Below are 24,150 nucleotides of genomic sequence, written 5' to 3'. Positions count from 1 at the left end.
GCAAAACCTTGCCTTAATGTAATGTAGGCTACATCAGGAGTACAGGTGGGCATATCATGGTACGTTGGGCTACATCAGGAGTACAGGTAAGCATATTTAATGTAACATTCATGTGGGTGTACAATCTGGTAAAGCCTCGCCTCATGGTACGGGGCTACATCAAGAGTAGAGGTGGGCTTAGCATGGGACGGGTGGCTATATCAGGTGTACAGGTAAGCATATTTAAGGTAACATTCATGTGGATGTACAATCTGGCAAAGCCTCACCTCATGGTACGGGGGCTACATCAGGAGTACAGGTAAGCATATTTAAGGTAACATTCATGTGGGTGTATACTCTGGCAAAGCCTCACCTCTTGACAAACAAACACATAAGACCCATTTGCTATGTCCACATTGGTGCACAGTCGACATGCAGGATCACATCCGGCAGGTCTGGCAAACAGTGGCTGGAGTTGAGTGCTCAATATTGACCATATTGTCCATATTACACTAATAGTCGGTCCCAGTTTTCAGTTTGTAAAATCTGGCCATCCTAACCAGAGGCGTATTTAGTCTTTCTGCTCCCTTAGGTCCAAATAAGTGCATGCACCCCCCAACCTTGCTCCACCTCTGTCAGATTCTGCAACTTCACCAGACTCCACCTCCTCAACAAACTCTGTCTGCATTGTCCAAACTACACCTATTCACCCCCTTTTTGGCTCCATAACATTATGAGGACGTTTTAAGGTTGCAGGGAAAGAAAGTTATTGCTTCCTCTCTAGTAATTCAAGCCTGTCATCTTCTATGTTATGTTAGTTGAAAGAGTATTTTCAGATCTCTGCTGCCCAAGACTTTGACTGTAAATTATCACAGTGGAGTAATAGATAAGGCCGACCCTGGACGTTCATGTGTGGGAAGCAACATCATTCCTCATAGCTGCACAATGCAGGTACATTTTAAAACAAATTGAGTGGTACATATTGTTTACCTCATTGCTGTTTGTGCAATTGTTCAAAAAACCCAACACTCCAAGAGTACAATTGAGCAGTGCATCCTGCGTTCTAGCACAATATTACCTTTGTGTGTATGGTTTAGGCTATGGGTCTTGTCAGCTTGCGTTTAAGGTAATTTAAAATGTTTGTTGACCCCGTAGATTTGGTTGGACTGTACAATACGTTGGAACATTTTGAGATGTGTGAGCATAGATATAGATGTCCTGCTGTTGTTTGAAGTACTGTTTCACAGTAGAGGTCCTACCATATATTTAAAATATAATTAATGTAAAGATTATTTAAAAGTATCACAGTTATGCATTTTCAGACGTACCTCTAGTTGGTTCTCCTGGCGTACAGAAGAATGTCATTGAGGACACATGATAAACCCAGCAGGGATGCCATGTGCTTGCTTGCTTAGCACTGAGCAGCTTCTTTTAAAAAAATATTTTGATTAGGTTTTTCAAACAAAGAAAACAGCATGAGTACACATTAACAGTAGGAGGCTTAGCTGCAAGAACATAACATAGTCCATGACATTACATTGGCAGTGGATCTCCCGATATGTGGAAGGGTTTGGGTCGATGCTCCACACAACTCTTCAAAGTGTCCAAATTCCCCCAGTATCTTGGTGCTTTACCTATTCTTCCCACTTTCCCCATATTTTTTTAAACTTCTGGGGACAACCTGTTACTGTATAGATTCGCCTTTCCAAGGAGGCGCATTTATCCATTTCGTTAAACCATCGGTCAATGCTTATCTTGTCCGCGAAGCCCCAAGTGGTTGCCGTTAGTCTGTTCCCCATCCCTAGTGCCACACTCAGAAATGTCTTTTCATATTTAGTAAGTTCAATTTCGTCCCCTAATCCCAACAGAATGAGTTTGGGGTCCTTTGGGAATGGGACACCCATTATTCTGGAGAGGCGCGATAAGCACGTTGTCCAAAATTCCTGCAGCACTCCACATTCCCAGATCATGTGGTAGAAGGTGTCCTCTATCCTTTTACAGCAGAGACAGGTCGCGTCATCATCTCCCCCCCATCTGGACATTTGTGTTCTGGAGTAGTTTGACCTGTGTAAGATTCAGAGCTGTATCAGTAAAATTTTGGTGTCTATACCAATTTCCCGCAGGGACATCAGTGCCTCCGCCCATTCTTCAGCTTCTAGTGTCCCCAAGTCCTGCTCCCATTTTTCTTTAAGGTGAGTGAGTTCCTTAGAACCAAAGGAGTCGATTGTTGATAGAGGGTGAAAGTCACTTTGGAAGGTATACGATGTGGGAGAGTGTTTTGTCTCCAGGGGAGAGCATGCAGATATTTCAGTGAGGCTCTGGAATTGGGCACTGATAGCATGTGTGAGTTGGAGGCACCTAAAGCGATCTATAGGCGATAATCGGTTTGTTGCACTCAGCGCTTCAAAATCCATCAACTGTCCATCGTGAACGATGTCTGCCAGGGTGGTTATTCCTTTCCTTTCCCAGGTGTCAAAGTGGCCCATTCTCTGAATCTCGGGGTGGTATGCATTGTGCCGTAAAGGTGGGATCAGAGTTGGTCTGCCCTCCCAGCCTATGCGTCTATGTATTTCCTTCCAGATTTGACAGATGTGAAGGGACCCTCTCGGGACCGCCTTTAGGTTACTCTTGTCTTCGTACAGTATGCATAGGGGGGCGGGAAGCCTGTGTCTCTTGTTTCGAACCGGATGTGTGGGAGTGTTGGGTCCCCATGCAGACATTTGTTTGCCACTCCTGCCTGTGCGGCCCAGTAATATATTCGGATATCGGGCAGACCTAGGCCCCTCTCCCATACCGAACAGCAGAACGTTCTGAGCACGATGCGGGGTTGTTTCCCTCACCAGAGTAACGTACGTAGGGACTTATCGATGTCTGTGAATGTTGTAGCCGGGATTGGGAGTGGGGCGTTTTGGAGGGCGTACAGAAACCTCGGGAGTGCCAACATTTTGAAAAGTGTCGCCCTGCCCAGTAGTGAAAGTGGGAGAGAATGCCAGTGGGAAACATCGTTCACAAATTTATCCATTATCGGGTGTAGGTTTAATTTGAGGAAGTCATCTGCTATTTCACTAATCCGTATACCCAGGTAGGTAATGCCCAGTATCGAGACAGAGTATGGACAGGGTTCTGGGATTGCTTCACCCCCCCCTTGAACAGGGAAATATATATTTTTTTGTGTGTTTACCCGGAGTCTCCCGAAGTGTTGGTATTCCTCCAGGGTTCTGGTCACTATCGGGCAGGAGATTGCTGGTTTGCTTAAATAGATCAGGAGATCGTCTGCATATAGTGAAACGCGTTCCTCGCCCCCCTTTCACCAAGCGAACCCCATCCATTGTGTGTCAGTGAGTAGCCTAATTGCCAGAGGTTCAATGGCTAGAAGGAATAGTAGGGGTGAGAAGGGGCAGCCCTTTCTAGTCTCCCGGCCCAGCGGGAATGTCCTGGATGATTTCCCATTGACCCACACAGAAGTTACGGGGAGGGTGTAAAGAAGCTTGACACATGCCATGAATTGGTGCCCAAATCCTATATGGGTCATTATCTCCCATAGGGCGTCCCACCCCACCGAGTCGAAGGCCTTTTCAAAATCGACCGCCAGGAGGGCCAGCGGGGCTGGTATTTCAACTGCCCGGTCGAGGGCCACTCAACCCTGCGGAGGTTCATTTGTGTAGATTTGTCCGGCATGAATCCGCACTGGTCCGGGTGGACAAGGGACCCGATCACCCCAAGCAGCCTGTTTACCAGGACTTTGGCGAATATTGTACGAGTCAGAGCATTCTGTGGGTTTCCCTGCTTTGGGGATCACTACAAGTTAATTCTTCGGAGATCCGGGGAAGGCTGCCCTGTTCTCTACTGCAGAGGAACATGCTATGTATGTGTTTCGTCGTTATTACACTCAGTCTTTTCCAGATCTCTACCGGAAAGCCATTGGGGCCGGGAGTCTTCCCCGCCTGCAGCTGTGAGAGGGCTTCCCCTATTTCTCCTTCAGTGATGTCTGTATCTAGTCTTTCTATTTGTGATCTGGAGAGTTGGGGGATCGTGATCAGATCTAAAAAGTGTGGTCTGTTTGGTGCGGGATCCTCTGCTGGTGGGGAATATAGCTGTTCATAGTAGTTTGCGAAGGCCTCTGCTATATCAGAGTCACCCATTAGTATTTCCCCTGACGGGGTTTGAATGACCCGTACTTGCCCTTTGCTCTGTTCTCGCCTCTCTAACCAGGCCATGGTCTTGCCAGCCTTATCCCCCCGCTCATATATCTGGCTACGAGCCTGCCACTGGGCAGTTCAAGCGTTATCTAGGGCCCTGTCTTTCAAAATTGTTTGGGCTGTCACTAAGGCGTCTTGCGCCTCCCTGTCTCCCTCTACTAGCAGCTGTTCTTCCCGTCAGGTTACTTGGGTCTCTGCTTCAATGATTTCCTCATTGGGTCGCCTGCGGTGAGCAGCCACTAGCGAGATAGCCTCCCCGCATAGCACTGTTTTGTATGCTTCCCACCTTACCGCTGGGCAGGGGACCGCCTCCTCATTTAGGTCAAAGTATTCCAACGTTTTGTTGGTGAGCCCTTCCATTATCTATAATAAGCATTTAAGCACCCGGCGAGTTCACGTCTATGTTGTATCCCTTTACGTTTGATCAGTAGGGGGGAGTGATCCGAGATCCCTCGTGCCAGGAATTCTGCGGATAGTAGTCGATGGGCCATGTTCTTCGTGGTAAAGATATAGTCCAGTCTGGAGAGGGATCTATGTGCATTGGAGTAGAACGAGTAGCCCTTGTCCGATGTGTGGATTGTCCTCCACGTGTCAGATAGCCCTATTGCTTCCGTGAAGGTTCGCAGTTTGGTTGGGGTGTCTGCAGTCTTGTTGCCCCTGTGTGTTCTATCCTGGGCGATCTCCATGACCTTGTTAAAGTCCCCGCCAATTGCCCACGAGTCCGCCCGCTCTTCTAGCATTATGGCTTGGAGCTCGGTGAGGAGCTCCGCCATCAGCGTGGGGGGTGTGTACACTGCGATAAGGCCCCACGTCTTCCCCCACATCTCCCCGAGTACCACCACAAACCTGCCCCGGGGGTCCGATCTCACTTTTTTGGTGTCTATTGGGACTCGTTTATGTAGGAGGATCATGACTCCCCTGGAACCTCTCGAGAACCCCGCAAGATATGTGTGCGGGTAGTTGGATTTCTTGAAGAAGCCGCTGATAGTGCCTATAAGATGTGTCTCCGTGATAAAGGCGATCTCTGGGGAGTGTCGGTTAAGGTATTGGAGTACCAATTTTCGTTTTATACCTGACCCCAAACCGTTCACATTCCAGGTCAGCAGGGAAATCTGTCTCATTTGTGTTAGGTCTGCATGTTTCCTGCTGTGGGGTGATTTTGGAGGATGTGGTGCGGCTTCAGCATCTCTGTCTTGTGTGGTGCCTTGCTCTGTTCCGGGCCATGGTGCCCCTTTGTTATCTCTCTCGCTGTACTTTCGCTTTGGTGTACTTCATATGCAAACCACAAAACTGTTAACTGTAAATTGAAGGCCAGATCAGTTTGATGCGAGTGGGAGTGCATAGCCCACTAAGGGTAGCCTTCCAACTCCTCTTACATCTGTTGCAAGGATAAGTGCGATCTGTTGTTCCCCTGGTACGGGGTGTTTTATGTGTCCTTGCATCTTTTCCCTTGATAACTAGAACTCCTGTACTCCCCCCACCCTGCACTTCCCCCCAACCAGATGTACCTGTCGCCCAAACCGAACAAACCATGAACCTAAATTGTGGGGGTGGTCATGTGGACCTAGTGCCCCAACTTGTGTAACCTTTAGCTGCTCTGGGTCTAGTAGAGAGTAGAAAGAAAAATAAAAAAGGGAGCAGTGGGGGGAAAACACGCTCCCTTCTCCTCATCTCTGGCAGGGTCGCCCAACTTCAAAGTCCCTTTCCTGGTTGTATGGGGCCGTGCTCTGTGTAGTTAGGTGTTCAGTTCATGTTGGTTCCGTTTCAGCCTGTATCCCGGTCTTCCGGTTCGTCCCCCGGGGTGGTGGGGGTTGCTCCGGGGGTTGATTGTTGTTTTTGTTGTGCTTGCGGGGTGTATACCCTCTCGAGTTGTTGGGACGCGGGCCGAGAGGACCTGTGTTTCAAGACATTGCCAGGTCTCCCGTGGGTTATGGAACACCTGGACCACCCCGTTGTAGTACAATTTGAAGGTTGCTAGGAAAAATAGTGCATACTTAATGCCCAAGGAGGTCAGCTTCTTTTTGACAGAGTCATATGATTGTCGCAATTTCTGAACCACTCTCGTGTAGTCAGGGAAGAAGCCAATCCGGTTACCATTGTAGGTGATCGGGCCGGTTGCTCTCGCCATCTGGAGGAGTGTGTCCCGGTCTCTATATTTCATGAGTTTAGCAATCACCATGCGTGGGGGAGCCCCGGGAACCGGTCTGCCTTTCGGGACCCTGTGTGCTCTTTCAATGGATAAGAATTTTGACAGTTTTTTAGGGGCCATCAGGTCTGCTAGCCAGTCCTCCAGGAAGAGTTCCATGGAGGGTCCCTCTTCTTTCTCAGGGAGGCCAAGAATGCGGAGGTTGTTGCGGCGGGACCTTCCCTCGCTGTCCTCGGCTCTGTTTTCCAGGACAGTTATTTTTCGTTCCATCTGTACCAGGCAGTCCCCTAGGTTTTTTACAGTGTCCTCCGTGTCGGATATTCGTTGTTCTGTGTCCCCTACCCTAGATGTTAGATTCCTCAGGTCCTGTCTCAGGAATGACACTTTGGAAGTTAGACAACAACCAAGGAAGGGAGTCACATGGATGAGTACTAGGTTAGTTTAAATACTCAAATCGTAGAATAGAGGTGGACAGATAAGGGGCCCAGTCATAACAACTTCATATTTCATATTTTAATATTTATCAAAAACACTATAAAATTACATAATACATTAGCAAAATATCAACATTAAAAATTGTAGATCGATATTGGTACAAAAAATACTTGTGTCAAACACATTTATACAAACAACGACAATTTGATTCACACATTTTTTGACCAAATATTAATGGAGGTCATGCATGTCCATCTCATATTCTTAAATTTCATTCAATAACGGAGATGCTGTCATAAAATGGCACTGCAAGCAAAATAAAGTGCTTAGTGCAAAAGGTACTAAATGCCAACTGTGCATACAAGATGTTAGAATGTCATTACCGTTTCGGTGACAAAAATCTATCTAGTTCAATCAGGTGAGCTAGTAGTCGCCTTCGTCAGGGCGCACTACAGAGTACAAATTATATTGAAAACATACTGGTACTAGAATTCATATAAAATGTATCAATGACCCAGTAGCTCTCATAGATGAAACGTTGGAGGATTCCAAAGCTTGATTGTAGATCTCGAATCTATTAAGAGCATCAACCCATGATAAAACACATTAAAACAACAAATGAGAAAAAAAAAAAAAGAAAACACATTAGAATAAAAATGACTGAGCCTCTTACAAATCCACATATCTAGACATTAAAAAGCGAACAAGCAAAAAAAGAGGTACATGTTCACCTAAATTGGTCCGCATATGGTGCCGAAAATCATTATTATTTGGATGACGCAACCCAAGCGAGACTAAAGATGAAAGTCAGTTTGCATCTGAGGAGACAAAAAATGTGGAGTTTAAGATGTCACTCGATTATCTCAAACTTCTACACTAAAGCACAACATGCCCCACCCCCAAGAAACATACATCACTAAATGTCCCTACAGGTACTGACGTCCGGGTTTTCAATGTTTCCAAAATTTGTCAAGCCACTGATCAAATTCCAGTGGAGCTGAGAAAGTCCAAATGGTTGGAGCCTTAAGCATATAGGTCCTTGGTTTAGGAACCGTAATATAAACAAGGGAGAGCATATAGAGTTACAGTCAATGGCGTGCAGAATGCCCGCAGCATGGTGCATAAGCAACAACGCCATATTTAGCCTAAATTTGATCCAACACAGTATGAAGCTGTGCTGACACCCAAAACAATGGTGCAGCCAACTTCACTTGAAAGTGACTGCATATGCATAAGAAAATAGCCACAGTATAGATACAGCAGTATACGTGCATGGTCATCTAGTGGATGCACACGTCAAGTTAAGATCAAATGAGCCCTTGAAATAGGTGTCCTGAGCAAGTATCAGACTGCCCCAATCCTCTAGGAAAGAGGCATAGTACTGGTGAAGAATAATTGTTTTTTTGGTGTTTATTAAAGAGTATACAGCTGCTTGTATCAAAGGAAAGCAACTGCACAAAGAGTCTATTTAGTCAAGCTCAATGGCCAATAATAAGTGGCCAATACAGCAGGTCTGGACTTCTAACTCGGATTCACTTTGGAAGTTAGGCCGTCTATTTTGGCCTCCACCGAGGTCTGGGAGTCACTGAGGGTTGCCATGATGTCTGTGAGCGACAGCGTTGGGCCCGTGCCCCCGCTCATGGCATCATCCTCCACCTTGCGTATCGGTCCGGGGCCCTTTGCTGGGGTACACGGTGTGTATTTGTCGATTTCATTCTGCATCGCCCCTCTGTGGGGTAGGTCCGGCCGTGGTTCCTCCTCTCAAGTTGTTTTCCGGATCGTAGGCCGTTATGTCTTGGCTCCCCTATGCTGTCTGGTCTGGTCTTTACTTATCTTCCGAGTCCAGAGGGTTCCTCGTTCTGGGTGCGTACCCTATCCTCGGGCCTGATTTGTGGGTGTTTCCCCTGCCGGGTTGCTGGCAGGGCCATAGGCCGCTGTGTCCTGAATCCCCAAGGGGCAGGGGTTATTGTGTCTCCTTGGCTTCCATGTCTGGGGGTCCAGAGGGTTCCCTGTTTGGGGTGTGAACCCTGTTTGGAGTCTGTTTCACTGATATTCCCCCCCTCGAGCCGTTTGTTGGGTACTGTGTCCTGGGTCCCCTGTGCGGTGTGGCTTCTGCCTTGCCTCGGTATCTAGAGGGTTTCCTGTTCGGGGTGCGTCCCCTATCTGCAGGTCTGTACTGTTGGTGTTTGTGCCTGCGTTGGCTGATGGCTGCAGGTCCTTTCTTATGTGCCCGGGGCCCATCAGGGCCAGGGGCGGTGCGTCAGATTAGCCTGTGCTGCCGGTATGTCTGGCATGTAACGCTGTGCGGTCCTCAGGTCAGCGTATTTAATGCCCCAGATTTGTGCCCTGTCCAGGGTGCAGGTCGAGTGTCTTCTGGGTATGGGGTAGACTTTGCCCTCGTGGATTACCCCCTATATTTGGTCACTGGGGCCCTGGGCCCAGTCCACTCCCCCTGCAGTCACCTGTAGGTCTGGTTAGCCCCCTTGACGTACCTTCTTCACTGTCTGTTGTGCCAGTGGGGCACCCCTCGACCCGGGCGCCCAACCGCTCGCTCACAGCCCACACGGTGAGCCCCGGGGAGGGGGAGCCGCATGTAGTGGCGGTCCGCCAAGGCTCGGCAGGCTGATTGTGGCTCTGTGGTCCCGGGTGGGACCTTCATTGCTGTCAGTTGTGCCCGCAGGCCACACCTCAGTCCGGGCGCCCAACAGATCGCACACAGCACACACGGTGGGCCCCGGGGAGGGGGAGACCCGTGTAGTGGCGGTCCGACCCATCTGTGGGCATCTTAAGGGCTGACTGTGGCTCTGCAGCACGGGTTTAATGGGCCTCTCAAGGCTGCCAGTGGGGGATGGACAGCGCCGCCAGCCACTTCGGTGTTTCCCTCTGTGGCTGTGAGATCCGCCGATTTTGTCGCCGTGGGGGGCAGGGGGTTCACGGGCTTATGGCCCTGGGATGCTGTGGTCCGGCTGCAGATGGGTCGCTCCTAGTTGGTCTGCGCCCTCTGAGTGTGTTTGGCCCGTCTCAGGGTCCCGGTGGCCATTTTCTCCCCGCGTTCCTCATCTCCAGCTTTGGCGGGTCTTGAGGACGGCGCTGATTTTTGTCAGAGTTTCATGGAGGTGGACGTGGGTACGGTCCCCTTCACAGTTCTGGCAATTTGAGCACTTTCTGCTCCAGGAATACGGCAGGATTTTGAAGGATGTGGGCGGCCCAGGCGGAGCGACGGAGAGTTAGTCTAGCATCCGACGCCCCTTGGTGCCCTCCCACTGAGCAGCTTCTTTAAAGATGGCTGAATGGATATCTTTGTGGGACACCTTTACAGCTGTGAAACAGTGTGTACCTTTGGCACCTTTCTGCTTTATGGAAATGCTTGCTTCTGAACACCATTTTAGTGCCACCAAGTTCAAACAACTCCTTTACTGAAAATGCTTTGGCTGGGAATTACCTCACTTTCAGCTGCCATTGTTCTTGTGGGGCCTTATTACAGCATTAGAGGAAACTGACCACATGCATCTATGTATTCCTTCAATGCATTTTCCACCAGGCCACTGTTTGCCCATGTGGTAATCCCATTCCTTACTAGCACCAGTGAAAACATTACCCTGGTGAAAGAAATGCAATCGAAAGAACACTTTCGCTCCAGGGCAGTTTTTGTCTTTGTGCTTATAATTTGAGGTTGAACATTGCTTATATTCCATTTAGCTAACGACACGAATTATGCAAGAAATAAATGTAGAGATGTTACTAGAACTGGAAGGGGTGGCAAAGGATCTTATTCCCACAGTCACGAATAGAAACCTAGAGGAAATGGAACCAGCTGATTTAAAATAAATAATCTCCTTGTGGATAGCATAACAGCACTGACCACCTCAATGTAGCTCCTAGAGGTGTGGGCTTTCTGAGGCAGAGCTGGTCATCATTGGCAGCCTGAGCCTCCAGCAGGTGGTGCCACAGCCTAGAGCAGTGGTCTTCAAACTGTTGGGCTGGCCGATCTAGGGGAGCCCAAAGGAGATCAGGGGGGAGGGGGCGAAGTTCTTCGAAAAGGGATTGCGTGTGTGCTTTCAATAGAAAATATAAGATTTTCGTCTACAGGGGCCCAGAACCAATATTGGTATTTACGGGGTGAATAGGGGGGGGTTGGGATCAGCACAAAAAAACGTTAGAATACCAATGGCCTAGAGACAGGACATTGCTAATAGGGACCACGGCACTGTGCTGGGGAATCCTGCTGCTCAAATGAGAATTGAAGAAAACAATAACTGCAGGAACAATGGAAAGGCCATCATCTGATCTTCTGTTAATGTTCTTGTACATTTCGGCTAATTGCTTCCAGCATCCACATCTTTTTGGAAAGGGGAATTATTGGGATTCAGTAGACATTCAGACACATCCTGCAAACATCTGCATACGCTTTTGCAGAGCGCCTATAAATGTGCTGTTGGAACAGACTGGGTCTGACTCAAAGACTTGCCACGGCCTTGTACCCAAATAAAAGAACATCGTGGTCGAAATGTGCTTGATTTCTAAAGGGCCAGCGCTACGATGGGCATTGCAAACAATGCATGACAAGTTGGGCAATAGGGCAAATTGCACCTGATATGATTCGAAAGCTGGAGTGCAATATGCATTTATACCACACCGGGGCAAATTATACTCAGCCTGCCCTGCTTGCCTGACAAAAACTACTTTCAAAGGGGGACTTATGCATAAGAACAGGGTTGTCTTAGGGTTGTCCAACTCCGGGTCTGGAGGGCCGGAATCCTGACGGGTTTCCAGGCTATTCCTCATTAAAATTCAAGTGGAAACAAATGTGGATACATTTAGAATGATTGTATGAAAATGTATCGCATGGATATTAATGAGGGGTATCCTGAAAACCTGGCATGGATCCGGCCCTCGAGGCCTGGAGTTGGACAATCTAAACCTATGTCCACTGGCGTCCTACACTTTCACAAGCAGTGCCATAGGCAATCTGCTCCAGCACTTGGAGGCAAGTCATCCGGATGCTAGATATGCATGTTGGCAATGGGGGTCATTCCGAGTTGGGCGGTAAAGGTTTATGGGCACCGGTAAGGATGCCGGTGCCGGTAAACCCTTACCGCCCTATTCCGATGTCCCTTAGCGGGTGCCAGCAGGAACGGCTGGTCTTGCCAGCCGTTCTTTATGGGACCCGTTAAGGGACCTTGGAGCTAATAACGGGTATTAGTGCCTTCCCCATTCCCATTGAGCCGTATGGGAGCTCAAATGGGAATGGGGAATGGTTTACTGAATGGGGACTTACCGGGTCCTCCAAGGTCGGAATGACCGGTAAGTCCCCATCGGTGAGACCGGACCCAGACCCGAGTTTGGAGGCAGCCATGGCGCTAATAGCGCCATGGCTGCCTCCAAACTCGTAATGACCCCACTATTATTATTATTATTATTATTATTATTATTATTATTATTATTATTATTATTATTATTATTATATGTGTTGCAGGCTCGCAGGTGGCAATTAATTCAGTGAAATAGTATTTGTCTATCACACGGACATCCCTGTTGAACTGTGTAGGAAAGGGTGGCGGAACTGTTCTTAAGTACCACTGACAAAGGAGGAATTTTCTGGTCATCTGCCTAAGTAGAGGCAGAAGAAACAACATTACCTGAAACAATGTTAAAGAGACAATTAAGAGAAGACCTGAGCAGATCACATTTGGGCTACACACTCTTTCAAAACACTGCCGGAAAATATGAGGGCGCGCGCATTTTGCCTAATTGCTACGATTTTGCACAGATGCACTCTTCTGTGGAGGTTAATTGAGAGGAAGGGAGAAAGAGAGGAAGAGAGAAAGAGAGAAATGGAGGAAGTGAGAACTAGAGGAGAGAGAAAAAGAGGAATAGAGAAAGAGAGGAAGAAAGAGGGGACGAGAGGAAGGGAGAAAGAGAGGAAGAGGGGACGAGAAGAAGAGGGGAAGAGAGGAAGGGGGAAGAGCAGAAAAGAGAAATAGAAAGAGAGAGAAAGAGAGGCAGGGGGTGGAGAGAAAGAGAGACATAGGAGAAGAAAAGCAAAGAATGGAAGAGAAAGAAAAAACGAATGGAAGAAAGGATCAATGGGATAAGGAAAGAAGGGGGAGGAAGGGCGACCAAGACAAATGGAGATGGAAAAAACGGAGGCATCAGCTGAGTCTTGTGGAGTCTGGAGTTGGAGACACAAGGGTTTCTGTTTCTCTCGCATTGCTTTCACTATTGGCACAAGGAGAGACAATCTTTTGTTCCGTTCCACGAAAGGAGGCGAAGCTAATTGCACAAAGACCCTGACTGCCCACGGAGCGGGCAGAGTCAGCCGAGTCTTGTGGAGTCTTTGGAGGACTTGCGGAGGCAGTAACAACGCGCTCAATAACTCCTGTCAGCGCAAAACACACAAAAACAGAGCCATGTTTTTCGGTGGGAAGTTAACTTTAATGCCCCAGTCCCGCTTCTCCTGCATTGACTACCTGCCGATAAGTAAGGTGAGTGCTTGGGCAGTACGCCTGTATGAACTGTACGAACTGTGTTTAACATATTGGGCTTCATTATGAGTTTGGAGGTAGCCATGGCGCTCTTAGGGCCATGGCTGCCTCCAAACTCGTGTCCGGGTCTGGGTTGTCGGAATAGGGACTTACCGGGTCATTCCATCCTTGGAGGACCGGTAAGTCCCCATTCTGAAAACCATTCCCCATTCCCATTCGAGCCCCCATAGGGCTCAATGGGAATGGGGAAGGAGCTAATAACGGGCCCGCAAATAGCGGCCCATTATTAGCTTGCTGGTCCCTTAGCGGCTCCCGCTAAGGGCGGCTGGTAAAACCAGCTGGCCTTAGTGGGACCCGTAAGGGATCTCGGAATGCGGCAGTAGGGGGTTAACGGCACCGGCCTCCTTACCCATGCCATTAACCCCTTACCGCCACACTCGTTATGAGTCCCATTGTGTGAGCAGAATGTATCCAATCTATTTTAACCTCCTATACAACAACACACCAGACCAGAAGAGTAAATATTGATCGTTGGGGGGGATTAAACTTTTGGAGACTGGCCAAGTGGGAAAGCACTCCAGAACCCACATTTTCAACAGACACCGTGTTGCCTCTGTAAATCACTCACTGGCACCACGCGGAGACTGCGGGGCCTAGACCCTTTGATCCACCCTTCAACTAACACTAGCAGACCGTGCTAATACGAGTGAGTGCTAGAAAGTACCTTCTATTTAACAGCCTGCATTTGACATCCTACATGTACAATCATGAACGAGACCCCCAAAACTGAAAGTTCAGCAAATATCCATGTTTTCTCGCCAAAAGAGGACCGCCCCACTTGCCCGATTGATGCACGGGTAGAAATTGGGCTGAAGACGACCTAACCTCAGAACATTTTAGAGTGCCCTTCAGATAGTAATGCACTCCACTCACCTTTACGCACATCTGAAGGCATTAGTAGTGATGGGGAGGGGTTGCCTCAACCGTTGGAAGCCGACACTTGCCCATAACAGCACAAAGGGTGCAAAAACAATGACTGTCCAAATTCGGAGGACAGCACTCCTTTAAACAAAGATGGGCTGGACAAAATGTCTAAGATCTATACATTTGGAGCACCAGACCAAAACAAAGTTAGGAGATTTAACTGTATTCCATCTAGCTTGAAAGCTAGGAAACCAAGGGGGCCAACACCGGTTACGCTGCAGGACAACATTTCTCCTACTCACGGCCCAACTCTGCTCCTACTGAGCCCAGCATGACTGAACCTTTAGGAAATAACCTTGCCAAGAGCTTGATGGCAAACCAACAAATCACACCACCCACGGTCCCACTAAAGGAAATGGAGTGTAAGAAGATTCAATTCAACACTACAGCTAAATCAATGCCTAGTCTGGGATACTGAATGGAAACCCTTATTGATATATCTTTATGTCCAGTTCATGAGTTCTGGATGACTACCCCTATATAACACCCCTCTCTTAGAATCCCCCTGACCCCACTGAGCCAAGAATTAGTTCTGTTTTGCAAGTTTAAAAGGTTAATTTGAGAAATAAGACAAAATATAGATACCACGCTTTTATAATAAATTAATAATCAATATCGCCCTTATAAATATAATGTTAATCAACAATGGGTAATCTGACACTAGCACACTTCTTTATAATCAATGAGGAGTTAGTATAGGATGGATCAAGTAGCAAAAATACTTTTATGATTTCAAGGGAAAAGCAATGAGGAATAAAATGCAATACAGAAATACTTGAGATGATTTTAGCAAAAGATAATATAATCACTTTTTCTCTGGCAATTCACCCCCCTCCCCTATGCAATGTAAGACATGGAAGCAGATGGAAAGAGGAGCACACCGTTCTCAGGAATGCAATCAAATATAATTCAGTTCAATTCCCCCCCCCCCAGCAACTTAGAGAAATCAGGTATGAGTTTTAAAACACCGGCCCAAGTGCTTTGAATGTGGTGGCAAGGAAGTGAAAAATATGCCGAAAATGGTTTTAATTCCCTTTAGGAGGTTCAGGGTGAGTGAGAGATACTTGGGATGAGTTCAGGCTCACTTTAGCAATGATTCAGAGATGGTGATTAAGAGGCAACCAAATTTTTAGCAAGGAAAGAAATGACTGCTGATGGTTACACGTGGCTGGATTTTTAACCAAATCGCAAATCGCGGTAAAATTCGCGAGTGCGTGAATCATGATTACAGCAAAAGTATAAGGAGTAGTCGGTTTTAGGCTTATTGAAAAGCTGAGATTCTAAGCTTTCAGAGGAAAGTTAAACCAAGTTCGTAGCCCAAACGGTTCCAGAGATATGAACGAATTTGTAAAGGTCGTTTTTCGGATTTAAAGTAAACTCAAAATGACAGGTGACAGCTTGTAGCTTTACAAATGACAAGTGACAACTTCTAGGAGGCAGTTCTATAGTTTGGATTAGATTATTTTAAACTAAGAGCTTATTTCTGTCACAATCTGACCTAAGTACTCACAATATATTTTGGAAGGACTGGACCTCGTCACGGATCTGATCAATCAGGCTAGCGGCACTTCACAGCGATCTGGTCTCTGGGTCTGCGGTTCTGCACGGTCTGGTCTGGTCTGGCACTGGTCTGGTCTGTCCGGATACAGCGGTCTCTGCACGGCTCCTGGATCTCTGCACTGGTCCCGGCAAAAGTTCTTGGCAAGGGATTCCAGCAGCTCGCCCGGCTGTGAGTAGCTTGCAATGATTTGAGGCCTGCTGCAGAGAACTCAGCTTGTGGTTTTAGGCCTCTAATTTAGTTTCTAAAGTATAAGTTCTAGGTTCTGGAGTATGTAGCTGGAGTCAGTCTGGAACTGGTATCTACTGGATGTTGTGTGGTCCGGCAAAACGCTCCGCAGCAACTCTAGCTTCCAGTGGCTCTTTTTATGTCTTTTGAAAGTGGGTGTGTGCGCAGCATCACTAAGCCAGCCCCTCTCTCAACTGATCATTGGCCAAGCTTTTCTCTCTTCCTTGATAGGTGAAAGGAAATGTGAGTCATGGTGATGCTGTTTTATGGCCTGCAGAAAGGACACTCCCCTGTCAAATTGCACATAAATCTATATTTGACCCAAATACATATTGCACAGATACACAGTTGTTTAAAATTACATGCACCCATCACATATCACATGAGGTATACTCTGTTCAAACTCTGCTCTTCCTGGGGGCTTGCATTCAGAAATGGCAACATTTTGCGCTTTTTAGTAGCTTTCCCCATATCGGATTTTTCTCCAAATTTATACAATTGTGTGCAAGGCATGTGGGCATTTAGATAAGGAAGTGTCAGATTTTTAACCTGCATACATTTAGAGTAACAACCTCTTTTCCGCTTGTAAACCCCCAGATCTTACCACCGGGTCCTAAAACCTCTTAAAATGTGGGCAGAAAAATCACAAGAATTATGGTATCATTTAGATAATTTTGACAAGTCCGCACTATGAGTTATCTATCTTTTTAAAATTATGCTCTGGCCCAGATGGGTGTGGTTTAGGTTCCAAAGCACATGGCGGAAGCTTCTGCCTGTCCCCACCTCCAGCTCGGGTGGCTCCCAGCGGCACTTCTCCTCCCACTTCTCCCAAGAGGAAGCCACTTTTACGACGCCCCCAATATAAGATTTGTCTGAGTCCAGTACAGGCCTTTGTTCACCTCCCTGTAGTCCCCAGCTGCTCCACCCCACCCCTAATCTAATCAGAGAGGTGACAACTCCTTTTGGCAAGGAGAAGAGTGGCTGAGCAGGTTTTAACTCCTGTGGGGGTAGATGTCAGGCAGAATTCAGTTTCATTAAGCCAGGTTTCAGCTAAAATGTCACTTTTTGTTCCCCAGTTTAAGTCAATACAATTTTTACATATTCAGCTAGAATGCTGATTCTAAGTTCAAAACTATGACATTTTAACAGTTACAAACTATGTGACACTCAAAAGTAGGTCACTCAGTTAATTTAAACATTTTGATTTTGGTGGTTTTAATCCAGTTTCAGTTAGGCTGCTGACATGCATAGCTCAGCCAGTTTTGTTATGAACATTGTTTTGGGCTCTTCATCTTCCCAGATTTTGTATGCACACATACTTCATTCTGCCAGATGTCCGCTGGTGTTCAGTGAGATATTTGGATGTGTTGCAATGTTTCAAAATAGGCATTTTGAGCTAGCATTCAGAGAAACCAAAGGTAATTTTAAAGCGTTTTTGAGCTAACAGGTGCTGCTGTTTTACCTTTGGCACCCATTCCACTCGTGGCACCCTGGCCCATCATGCTCGCACTGGTGGGTGGCAAGTTAGGCAGCCATTTTGGTGTACGCACAAACTGCGTGGTTCTCCTGGATTCTGGCGCACATGTGGGCTTTTTGACCATCTTGGATTTTCTAAACCCACAGCACCAAATGTTGCAGCATGATAGCTCAAACGTGGGTCAGGACACCCAACAGGAGTTGAATGCAGGCTCCAGAACAGACAAAGAAGTGGAAGGGGAACGGTACATGCCTACTGGGGCCTTAGCGGCTGTTGATGGAAGTAACACCACGGACAAATGCAAAAATAACTGACCAACCTCAGTAATAGCTGAAAGAAGCTTAGATTTGGAAACCACAAGGTTAGCCCTGCTTCCCCTGAGAGCTTCAAACCACTTGAATATAGCCATCAAGTGGCATAGATGAACAACTTGAACAACTGAGCCCAATACACCAGAGCCCACAACCGTATCAGAAGAAGACCTGCTGTTGGACCTTGTCGCCTCACACTTTGAAGAAAAATCCATGCCAAAACCATCTATGGACGTCAGTATGTTCACAGCTCCCTCACAATGGCTCCATTTATGAAGCTTTACGAGAACGTCTCACACTAGCTTAAAGATCAAACCACTCTCATAGCTAGGCTGCATTCAAAAATGGTCTTCGTCGAAGGCTTCATCTCCTCTTTACAGGGAAACATAGACAAAAATTCAGAGAATATTACAAACTTCCTAAAGAGTATCTTGGAACCCATAATAAAGAAAAGGACAAAAGAAGATCTTTGTTGTTATTGTCCCATCAGAGAGCAAACACTTTCTTCTACATAAGACACACAAGACTAGATTAACTGAACACGACCTGACAAGGATTTTCCAATCTTAGAAGACGCCATTGTCCTCTCAGAAGCAGACGCACACAACGCAATGGACCAGTCCAACAAACATGATACGGACACTTCTAAAACTCCAGAAGCTAGGCATGCCAAAGAAAATAGATCAAATGGTTGCTTAAGCACGAAAGGGCCTAAAAAAGATAAGTGCACAAAGGGCTCTCTAAACAAATTTGAAAAACAGCCAGCCCTGCCCTCCACAGTGGCTTCGGCTAAAACCTATGACATTTTTGCTAAATTACCTGAAACACCATCTACCATAAGGAAAAAGAGAAGGCAAATTAACATCAAAAAGGCCATTTCGCCCAAAGCAGAACCAAAACAAGGGAATCCCACTATAAAGAGCTCACTGCCTGGAGCAAAACGGCAAGTTGTGCTAGTCAAGAACTTCAAGGAAGTTGAGCCTACGAAGCTTACTGCAAGAGACAGCACACAAGACATAAAAATGCTCGAACGACAGGAAGGCCTAGCACTCCCTACAATACCAATATACAACTCGTATATCAGCACAGACACGGACAATGAATACGACAGTCATTCCGAGATTGGAGGTAGTTATGACGCTATTAGCGCCATGACTGCCTCCAATAACAGTACCGAGTCTGCCCTGGTTCAATGGGGACTTACCGGCGCATGCCAAGACTGTTATTTGCGCCCTGGTCCCCTAACGGGAAGCGTAAGGTATGTTTAGTCCGACCAAACATACCTTATGGGTCCCGTTGGGGGACCTCGGAATAGGGCGCAAAGGGATTACCGGCACCGGTGTCCTTACCGGCGCCAGGTATCCCTTTGCGCCAAGGTCGGAATGAGGCCCCAAGTGGCAAGCATAGTGCTCACATAAACAACACTATAGAAGAAGCAAGCATTGACGACCTAGAAGATGAATCTGAATGGAAGAGGGATGGTGGTGACCCACTAAAGAGCAATTCTCTAAGGACCACAATCCCAAGATCTCGAGGGTAAAGGTGAGTTCTCGAGTCTACATTGGCAGATCCCAACCAATCGATAAATGAGAAACATTACCTAAGAGCATGAAGGGCGGCTGCAGAACCTTAGAACAAAGAAGCAGGGAAATGATTGGCCAGGTAAACTGGTCAGACAAACAGGACCGCTCTCGAGTTCAGAGAGAAGATTGGAAGCCAGACCCACAGAATCGATCAAATCGACCTATTGCATCAAATGGAGAAGAGACCACTAGAATGCGACTTGAAGAATATTACAATTAAAAGACAATTTGATCCTTAACAGAGCAAATGTTCTAAGACTCTTTAACAGAGTACCCCCATTCGCTCCAAGGACATCTACCTGGATGATTTCCCGGAGGAATTGAGAAAAGACAGGGGGCCTCATTACGACCCTGGCGGAATGGGTTTAACGGCGCCGGTAAAGGTGCCGGTGCCGTTAAACCCATTCTGCCCTATTACGAGGTTCCCTTGCAGGACCCGCTCTGGATGTCTGGTCAGACCAGACGTCTTTTGCGGGTCCCGCGAGGGGACCAGGGAGTTAACAACGGGCCCGTCATTAACAGGCCTGTTGTTAGCTCCCTCCCCATGCCCTTTGAGCCATATGGGGGCTCGAATGGGAATGGGGATGGTATATTGAAGGAGGAATTACCGGGTCCTCCAAGGTTGGAATGGCCCAGTAATTCCTTATTCAAGGAACCCAGACCAGGACCCATTATACGGGCATGGCTGCCTCCAAACTCGTAATGAGGCCCAGGGTCGTAATTTACTTCCCATCAGCAAAAATGAAGCATCTGCTGGAGAGGGAGGCCCACCAACAAAGCAGAATGAGCTTCTGCCTTAAAGAGAAAGACCCACACCAAACCAGTGTTACTGGTGAAGGTGAAGACTCGACCCGTAGATTACTAAAAGATGGGCATCAATTGAAGACTAGATCTAACAGCCAGAGGGCTAAAGACACTAGGCAGAATGCAATTGCCACTAAGCGACTTCAAGAAGATGGGACAGAGGCCAACAATTTTCAGATTGTGGTAGATAACATCAATTCTCAACAGGATAGGAGGAACCCTGAACTAGGAAAGCGGAAGGTGTATGAGGAGAAGGATGGGGCTGGCTAGCTGGAGAACTAGCTTCCCACTCATAACGTTCAAAGCCCGAGAAGGAGGACACAAAGCAGGATTTTTCATTGGGTTGTTGGAATACCAGAGGCTTCAAGCACCTGTTGGGTGAAGGGAACCTCTAATTTGAGGAGTTTGATGTAGTTTGTCTACAGGAGACTTGGTTAAGGGTCACGCCACTACTAGAAGGATTTATGACATATCTAAATCCCACAACAAAAGGGATGAGGGGACGACCGATGGCAGACCTCCTAATTCTAATAAAAAAACACCTGTGGCCTGAAGGTATCCTGGGCAACAAACATTTCGCCCTTAATTCAAATCATCTTACAGGAGAGAAGAAGCCTACACAAGGTCAAAGTAGGGCCTCTGTTAGTGTGCAACTTGTATTGGAACACCAGATCAAAGTTGGCTAAGAACTTCATCTAACAGGTCATCAAGGAGCTTGATAACGCCAGGGCACTTAGGCCCGATTTGGGAATTATTCTTTGTGGTGACCTCAACATCCACTGTTTCAATAACAACTTAACTTTGATAGAGAACCCTGCAATTAGATATGAAGAATCTGTAATATGAGGCGTAACATGGAGAAAGGAATTATCCTCAAGAAACATCACTTTTCCAAACAGTTCGGCAGTGGGAAACATACCACCTACCCCGACCTGGAAAAGGAGTCACGAAAAACAGATATTGGTCTATATCTTCCTTTCGGATAACCTTTATGAAAACCTAAAGGATATGGTGGTCACTAACACTATGCTTAGTGACCACAATATTTTGAAGTTGGGAATACTAGACAGGGCCACTAAAGGACCCCCATTGAGGAAGGAAGTCATTGGCATTCTTCCCGGAAGGAACGGACTTAGAATGATGCGTGACAACATTATTTCACTAACAGTAGCTCTTACGGATGAGTCAAATCATAGTCGATCAGGATTATTCAAAACATATCAGTGTATATACAGAAAGGAGATCCTCTGGTGGTAATAAAAAGGTTAGACATCTCCATAAATTTGACTTGGCGGGCTGCATGAGGAAGAAAGAGCTGAACCGCTTCAAAAGAGAGCATAGGAAATCTCCATCATCCTTTACTTTGGAAGCCTTGAAGATAGGCAGACAAAACCACAAAAACTGGTTAAAACTATATAAAGAAACTTTAATCCAGCACGACGCAGATTCTATACTAAAGTCTGTAGCAACGAAAAACTCTGGGGAGATGTGGCGTGTTTTCAATTCAATGGACTCTCCTCATCAGTCTCTACTAGCAAGTCCCATTTCAGATGGAGAGTGGACAACACACTTTAGTACCCTCTTCTGTAGTGCAACAGCAGAGCACAGGGATGGTCAAGATTCGAATCTGCCCTCATGGTCCTTTGCGACAGGAAGAGAAGACATTCTAGAGCTAATTAAAAACTCTAGCAACTCAAGAGCGGCTGGACCCGACGACCTCACAAACATAACTTTAAAGAAGAACCCTGAAGAATGGGCAAACTTAATTATTGACCAGTTGTCCTTAATAAAGCTGAAGAGAAAAATACCACCCTCAAGGATGACCTCAATTGTGGTTCCAATTTTCAAGAAGGGCGATAGGTCACTACCTACTAACTATAGACCTATTGTCCTCCTCAATGTTATTGGGAAAATATTTGCAGCCCTCGTCTTGAAACATCTTATTGTCTGGGGCAAAATAACCAACCACTACGATCGATGGCAAGCTTGCTTCAAAAAAGGAATCGGAACTGCTTTGAACTTGGTTCTGATTAACTTTCTAAAAACAAGAACTACACTGAAGAATAGCAAAAAAGCTGTATCTGGCCTCAGCAGACCTGCTGCAGGCTTTCGATTCAGTGAATCGACAAATTCTAAGTTAAACTCTTGGGGCTGTCCCAGTCACCTATGTGAAGCTATAGAAGCACTCCACACAGACATGCCTATCCGAATAAGACTGAATAAGCTGGGTGACCTAACAGACCCCATCAAGACAACAATTGGCCTCAAACAAGGATGTCCCTTGGCACCGGCGATCTTTAATTTGTACACATCTGACATGGAAGACGCATTTAAAAACATTTGATTTCCACCATGTGTATCCGGAAGACCGGTAAGCAGACTCCTGTATGCGGACGACGTGGTGCTATTGGATGAAACACCAATTAGACTCCAACAAGAGCTGGACGCCCTCATTACTTATCTATTAGCAGGATAAATGCCACAAAATCTGGAGTCCTACTCGTCAGAACAGCAGGAAGAAGAGCTAAGACCATTGGTTGGTCCATAAATGGATCAAATATTGTGAGATTACCGAGATTACATACTTGGGAATATTAATAAATGACAGCTCCATCAACGCCCCTAGAGAGACAAACTTGAGAAAAAAAGCGCAGTGTGACAACAACTGTTTGCTATATTTGGTATTATCTAAGCATTTGCTCTACTTTTAGCACTGGTGCAAATGTTTTATAACCTGTCCCATTGTTTTTGCAAATTAGCACTCCCTAACATGTTGTATGGGCAAACATAGAAGCATAGAGTGCTAATACATAGGAGAGGATGGTGCCTGATAAGTCACCCGTGCAGTTTATGTGATTGGCCCTAGGTGGTCGTTGACAGCGCTTTATGAGTTTAATTCAAATCAGTACAGTGACAATCGATAAAGTGTGCCAATAACGGATACACTTTGCATTTGCAATTTCTTCATTTGGTAAACTAATGTTTGGAATCACTTCGTTCTTGCAAACCATAACAGTTCATTCTCTAGTGCAGTTGTATGTAGGCATGATGGTAGTCTTGAGGAGAACCAAGATTTTCAGCGTGATGCGTCAGCCCTAAACCTTTAGCTGTATCTTCACTTTGCGCGTGGAAGAAGAAATGCACATTTTGATTAGGATTTGCTGGGTTATGGGAGCCGCCTTCTGGGCTGCTGTCTGGGTATCTATTTATTTGGTTACCATCTCGCTGTACAAATGAGAAGGGCATTAGGAAGCAGCGGATACCAGTGAGGCGAAGGTGGAAGGTGCCAGATGCATCCCCAGGGTAGTGGCAGAGAATTGAGGCTTAGGTAACTGTGCCCAGCTAACATCAGCCGGCAACAGTGGGAGCACGGGGAGCCAATCCGGAGATACGGATGCAGGAGCTGAGCAAGGAATGGTAATCGAGGGCAACAAGCGTTTGCGTTGCAGAGACAGAATCAAATGCTAAGCATCGGCGTGGGCCCAGGGTGAAGTTTATGTACGCCAGTTTATAAGACTGGTCTTTATTCGGGAGCCCGGAATGCATCAAAGTGGTCTAACCCCCTTTATGGGAAGTGATCATGATCAGGCTGCACACAAGGGAGGGAGCTGCCATGCTGTGGAATGCGGAGATGAGCTTCCCCAAGAAGAACAGGCTGTAGAGCATGGAGGGCTATGTGGTGGAAAATGGAGGGAAGTCTACCAGAGGAAAGAAGGCTGTGTAACATGGAGAGGACCCTTCCAGTAGGCAACATGCACGGTGCAAAGCTTGTACAGGAGCCACATCAGAGTAGAATTGGCGTCAGAACACAGTACCCCTCTGACGGAGAGCAGGCCATACCGTAGAACATGGAGAGAGATTCATATTGGTTTATTTGATCAATTGCTACCAATCAACCAGATCCATACATACACAGTGGTTTAAGCACAAGATGTCTACATGGAATCATTGCAGGTAAGTC

This window comes from Ambystoma mexicanum, chromosome 6q, assembly GCF_040938575.1.
Source record: "Ambystoma mexicanum isolate Mex_15411 chromosome 6q, UKY_AmexF1_1, whole genome shotgun sequence".
Lineage (NCBI taxonomy): Eukaryota > Metazoa > Chordata > Amphibia > Caudata > Ambystomatidae > Ambystoma > Ambystoma mexicanum.
Note: the sequence above shows the minus strand (reverse complement) of the source record.